A 6342-nucleotide genomic window follows, 5' to 3' on the forward strand; every position below is an offset into this window, starting at 1 on the left:
CCTGTCGATGGAAACCCTAAACAGGGCAACAAAGGAACTCAAGTTCTGGATCCTGCCATGGAAGGGGGACCTTTGAAGCCCGTGGAGAGTAAAGCCGATGTTAAGAAGGATAAGGAACCACCGAGGAAGAAGGTGAAAGTTAAAAACAGGCAATAAAGACGGTTCAGCGACCTAAAGAGCGGATGGTTTGGCGTGAAAAGCGAACTCTACCGAATTATCATGAATTCGATTTGGCGAGCTCTCTTTGCTAAGTCAAGCTATATGTGAACCTTCTATAGCTTATTAAGCTTTTCCCAGGAGTACGCAAGGAATTTAGAAAGATCCTGCATACCGGGTATATCGTAGAACCTTTGGGTATTGCGCGAGTGGGTGATGACTGGTTCGAGCATGCTGAGAAGCATTGCCCAAGGGTTGCAGCCTATGCCGATGGGATATTAGTAGATTATGCCATTGTCGACACGGGATCATCTGTTAACATCATGAGTTTTGAACTGATGGAAAGGTTGGGTCTTGTGATCTAGAAAGATACCTCCACAATTCTCAGAATGGCGGATGATAGTTTAAGACAGCTGGAAGGCTGCATTACTAAGGTCCATGTCACTGTTGCAAATGTAGAATGCCTGTTGGAATTTAGGGTGATTCATTTTGCAGGGCGTCCAAGTTACCAAGTATTACTTGGACGACCTTGGATCTTGCAAGTGGATTGCCAAGTGGATATACCCGCCGGTCGGCTAATATTCGGCAGAGGTGCTCAGCGCATGGTGATTGATGCCTATCCTGAGTCCCTGCAGAGTGAGAGAGCTCCTCTATCTTCTATAGAATTGGAGACATTAGAGGATTTGTCCACCAGTGAGACATCATTGAGTGATGAGTCCAAAGAGGGATCCACCAGGGAAGACATCTATCAGATCACTTTGAACGAGCCGACAGAGGCCCAAGATCGTATAAGAGATGCAGATGTTATTAAGCTAGACCTTGGTATGCTTGATGAGTCACGACCAATCAAATTAGGGTCCATGCTCAGTGTCCAAGAAAGGGAGGATTATGTGTCCTTGATTCAGGAATTCCGCAATATCTTCACCTGGAGTTATGATGAGCTGAGAGGCATTCCTCCCAGCCTGGCTGTTCATACTATTCCTGTAAAAGAAGGCAGTCATCCTGTGCATCAAAAAGTAAGGCGTATGACTTTCGAACTGAGGGACGAGCTGTTTGAGGAGTTACAGAAGCTTAGAAAAGCGGGTTTGATCTTTCCTCTGCAACACACAGAATGGTGTTCACCAGTTGTTATCAGGAAGAAGAAAAATAATCAAATCCGATTGTGTGTAGATTTTAGAGAGCTGAATAAGCAAACGGTTAAGGATTACTACCCGTTGCCATTCATTGACCAGATTTTGGATCAATTAGTGGGTAGGGAGATATATTCATTTATGGATTGTTTTGCAGGATATAACCAGATGGCAATTGCAGAAGAGGACAAGTTGAAAACAACTTTTATTATTGTCTTTGGTACTTTTGCATACCATGTGATGGCCTTTGTTTTATGCAATGCGCCTGGTTTGTGGCAACGAACAGTAGATAAGACATTCGGTGACATATCCCCTGAAGAGTTGAAGGTATTTATTGATGACTTAGGGGCCGCCACCATGAGAGAAAGGCAGTTGATCATTTTAAGAAAATGCTTTGAGCACTGCAAACAATTTTGTATCACTCTAAACCCACAGAAGTGTGTTTTTGGTGTACCTTATGGGCTATTGCTGGGCCATGTGGTCAGTTCGGTAGGTATTGCGACAGATCCCGAGAAGGTCAAAGTCATAGTTGCCATGGGTCCACCACGCACTCCGAAAGAAGTTTATAGCTTTCTGTCTTTGGTTGGTTATTACCGTAGATTCATAAACGCCTAGGCAGAAAGAACGTTGCCGCTTTACAAATCTATTGTCCTTCAGCTATTTGTTTGTATGGGGTGACCCCTGTAAGGTAGCTTTCGAGGATGTGAAGCAGGAACTAGTAAAAGCTCCCGTTTTAAAAGCACCTAAAAGAGGTGAGGTGTTTTATATATTTTCAGCAAGCCACCATGCATAGTATCAGCTCTGCTGTTGTTTAGCCCAAATTTGGAAAGAAAAATGGTATCGCTCGATTGCTTTTGCTAGTCGGAAGCTGGGGGTATCCGAGATCAATTATACCTACATCGAGAAGTTGTGTCTTGCGATGGTCTTTGGGACCAAGAAATTCAGGCATTATATTCTCTATGAGAAAGTTGTGCTTTATACAAAGGCAAAGGGGCTTCGATTATTGATGAATAAGCTGCAATCGCCTGATCGTCTAACGAAGTGGTTAATCACTTTGCAGGAGTTTGATTATGAGATCAGGAGTAAGCCACCAAGGTTACAGGGTATTGTGAAATGTCTTGTGGACTTTGGGGAGCTGAAAGAATCTGTGGCTGAAGGTAGTGACATGGAGTTGTTATTTAAGATAGATACGACGTCTATTCCCTCCTGGTATGCTGCAATAACGCATTATTTATCGACAAGAGAGGCTGGATCCGAACTATCTAAAGCTGAGAGAAGGAAAATTAGGCAGCAGGCATTAAAGTTTGCCTTGATCACAGGTACATTATATTGGCAAGGAGTTGATGACATCTATCGCCGATGTGTGATGCCTGACAAGGTGCCATTCATTTTGGAAGAGTGCCATGATTTCGCTTGCGGAGGTCATTTTGCTGGGCGGCTTACAACACAAAAGGTTTTAAGAGCAGGTTACTGGTGGCCTACCATTTTCCAGGATGCGTTCGCGTATGTTAAGAGATGCGATATTTGTCAACGACATGATAGTCAAGAGAATAGGAAAAGACCACTCACCCCTATTATGGTGATACTTCCATTTGAGAAGTGGGAAATAGACTTTGTGGGTCCTATTACTCCGTCGTTGACTGCACAAAAGAGGTATATTATTGTAGCAACTAACTACTTCACAAAGTGGTCAGAAGCACGTGCAACAAGGAAAGATGATGCTAAAGAAACTGCTAGTTTCCTTTTAGAGCAGATAATATGCCGTTTTGGTCCCCCGAAAGAATTGGTGTTAGACCATGGAACCCATTTCCTGAATAAGGTGATCAAAAGCTTGACTGAGGCTTGGCAAATCAAGCACAATAAAATGACTCCTTATAATCCGCATGCAAATGGGCAGGTTGAAAGTACCAACAAGCAGGTTGTGGGTATCCTATCGAAAGTCGTATTTGAAAAGAAACGCGACTGGGATAAGAAGCTGTATGTGGCGGTATGGGCATTTAATACCACGTTCAAGCGAGCCACTGGCCATACGATGTTCAAACTAGTTTATGGTGAGGAGTGTGTTTTACCCTTAGAAATTGAGTTACCGACCATTAGATTTGCAATAAACCATTCTTTGGGTAGTGAGGACGCCCTATTAGAGTGATTTACGACCTTAGCACACCTAGATGAAATTAAGTTGCAAAGCCTATTACACCAAGAGGTGGCTAAACGTCGCATGAAACAGTTGCATGACCTAAAAGCGAAGAAGTATACCTTTAAGAAGGGGCAACTGGTTTTGTATTACGATGCGCGTAGGGAGCTGTTCCCAGGGAAATTGGAATCTAAATGGGATGGGCCCTACAAAATCGCCAGGTTAGGGAAGAATAGGTCCACAGCCCTATTAGCCGATCTAGAGGGAGTAGAGTTTAAAAATAAGGTTAATCTTAATAAGATTAAACCTTTTTACTTCTAAGTATGCTAATACAAAGAAAATGCATTGCAAGTCCATGCTAGGAATGATCTGAGACCTGCAAAAGAGTTTAAAAGACGGTTAATGGGTCGGTTAATCCCTTATTTGGAGCACCCATATCTGGAGCAGAGATACCATCAGGGGAAACTCATATGGTGGAGCAAAGGATACAAAGTGATTGAGGAAGAAGACGAAACCTTTGTGTGGGAGATCAAAGTCTTCTGCCATCACTGCTTACGGCTGTTAACGAGTATCCCTGTTGAGTTCACTGAAGAAGGTGGGATGGAGCCGTCAGTTCATCCTCTCAACATGCTAAACTTTGATTACCATAATTATGAATAGAGGAGTTTGTGATGGCCGGCTGTGTAAACCCATTGGGGATGTATACATTATATTTTGACGGAGCATCCAGGGGCCCTAATAAAAAAGGGAGTGCTGGAGTAGTAATCCGAAATCCCCGATGTAGAGTTACGATGAAGTTAGCTGCTTATCTTAGGGTAGGATTCACTAACAATATGGTAGATTATAAAGCCTTGATTATGGGACTGCATATTGCCAAACAAGGTGGTATTCGTCGGATGTTAGTAAAAGGGGATTCCCAGAAGTTGATCTTGAATCAGCTAGATGGGACATACACAGTGCGGAATCCCATTCTTTGTATGTATCATCGGACTGCTATGACCCTACTAGAGGAGTTTGAGAGAGTGTCTTTTTAGCTGATCCCACATTACTGGAATCAGTTTGCGGATTCATTAGCAAATCTTACTTATGAGGAAGACCTCTTCTTTAATTGTGGTCCTAGTTTGGATATTGTCATCAATGATGAAATAGGACCTGGTTGCTTGTGGGGTATGCTATCAGAGCATGCAATATATGGCAGACGATGGTTGATATGGGTGATGCAACGAGTGGCCGAGACCAATCTACCGTTATTATCTGGGACCCATAGGTTGATTAGACAACATGTTATGCGTACGCCTCTTGCTATTTATGCAGGAGGGATGGGTCATAACCTTATGCATTTAGTTTAGGGCTATGAGCCTATTTTTCCTCCTTGGAAAGGAGCATCTTATTGTATATCTGCACTATTTCAGGGAGGGATGTGTAGGTGCTATTTTGTTTGTTCTCGTTATGCCAAGAGGACCCGTTTTGCGAGGTTTTGAATGGTTTATTTCGTTAGGCCAAGAGGGCCGATTTAGTTTGGTAGTGAAGTGCTTTATTTCATTAGGCCAAGAGGGCTAGTTGTCTATTTAGTGCAGGTGCAGTTAATGGTTTCTTGTTTGAGTCCTATGCTTGACAGATTTCGAAGAGCTTGGAAGGAGCCTTTTGTTGCGTGGAAGCTTCTCGTGGCTCTATCCAGGTGATATTTTTCCTTTATGAGTATTGTGGCTTTATATGTTATATGTGCTTGTGTACTTGTTAAGGGGTTTTTCATTTCTTATTGGGGACTGACGTCCAGGGCATGAAGTCCCAGGTTTTGGTTTAGTATGTTTGAGGGAGGTTTGAGTAGTCGTTACCTCCTATAAAGACATTGCCATGCATTGAAAGACCTGTTTTAGACGGAAGTCCTAGTGACCCTGTTCTACTAGCCTGCTAGGTGGCCATTCTAGGAGTTCTTGTTAGTTGTGAGGCAGTTAGAGAAGCCTACCAGAAGGAAAATAACGATGATAAAGGGAAATAATGATGATAAAGGGAAATAACGATGATAAAGGGAAAAATAACGATGATACAAAGGTGTGTAAAAAGGGGTTTTAACCCCTAGCAAAGAAAAGAAAAGAAATGAAAATGTACGCAGTTGATCATTGCCTTGCGAAGGCCTGGTAGGTTCCTGGGGACGAGTCAAGACTCGGGGCCGATGCCTTGTCTTCCTAGGGGTGGCTTCTTGCTAGAAAAGAAGAAACTAAGGAAGGTTGGAGCGAAAATAAAAGTGAGCGTCAGAAAAGGATTAAGTGTCGGTTGCGAGGGCTTGGTAGGTCCTTGGGTACCGAGATAGGACCTGAGGGCCGATGCCCTGTTCTCCTTGGGTCACTACGCTCAGCTCCCTCCTTTTTACATGCCCGTGTATGTCAATAAAATAAAACCCTAACAGAAGAAATGTGTTACAAGAAAATACTTCTTGATCAGGCTATAGGAGTCCTCACCTAGTCGGAGCTCCTGGTTGTGTTGTCCTTAGTTAGGTAGGTAGTTCAGACCACCACTTAGGACAACCTCTTTGATAGTTCTTTTTAGTTTGGCCGTGTTGGAGGAGTTAGTTAATGACTAGCTTCGGACCTTTTTATCAGATCATGCTAGGCCTACTCCCTGTGGATGTCATCCCTTGGTTCTGTCAGGGGGTAGGGAGAGCATTGTGCTGTGTTTAGTATCTATTTTGTATCAGCTTGATGCTTCCTTTGGTTGTGTTGTGCAGATCTCTTGTGGGATTCGACGAGCTGAGTCACCCTATCCCATGGTCGCCAATGAGAGTGGAATTTTGATCCTGAGAAATACTTAAAAATAGCTAAAAATTACGAATATCAAGGGAAAAATATTCAACGTTGAAGGCGGCGGCTCGATCTAGGACGATTTCAAGCCTCAAAGTGCTTTAAAGATGCCTGAGCGATATTG

Source organism: Lygodium microphyllum, chromosome 11 (assembly GCF_053477565.2).
Source record: "Lygodium microphyllum isolate KBCC chromosome 11, Lygodium_microphyllum_v1.1.10, whole genome shotgun sequence".
Classification (NCBI taxonomy): domain Eukaryota; kingdom Viridiplantae; phylum Streptophyta; class Polypodiopsida; order Schizaeales; family Lygodiaceae; genus Lygodium; species Lygodium microphyllum.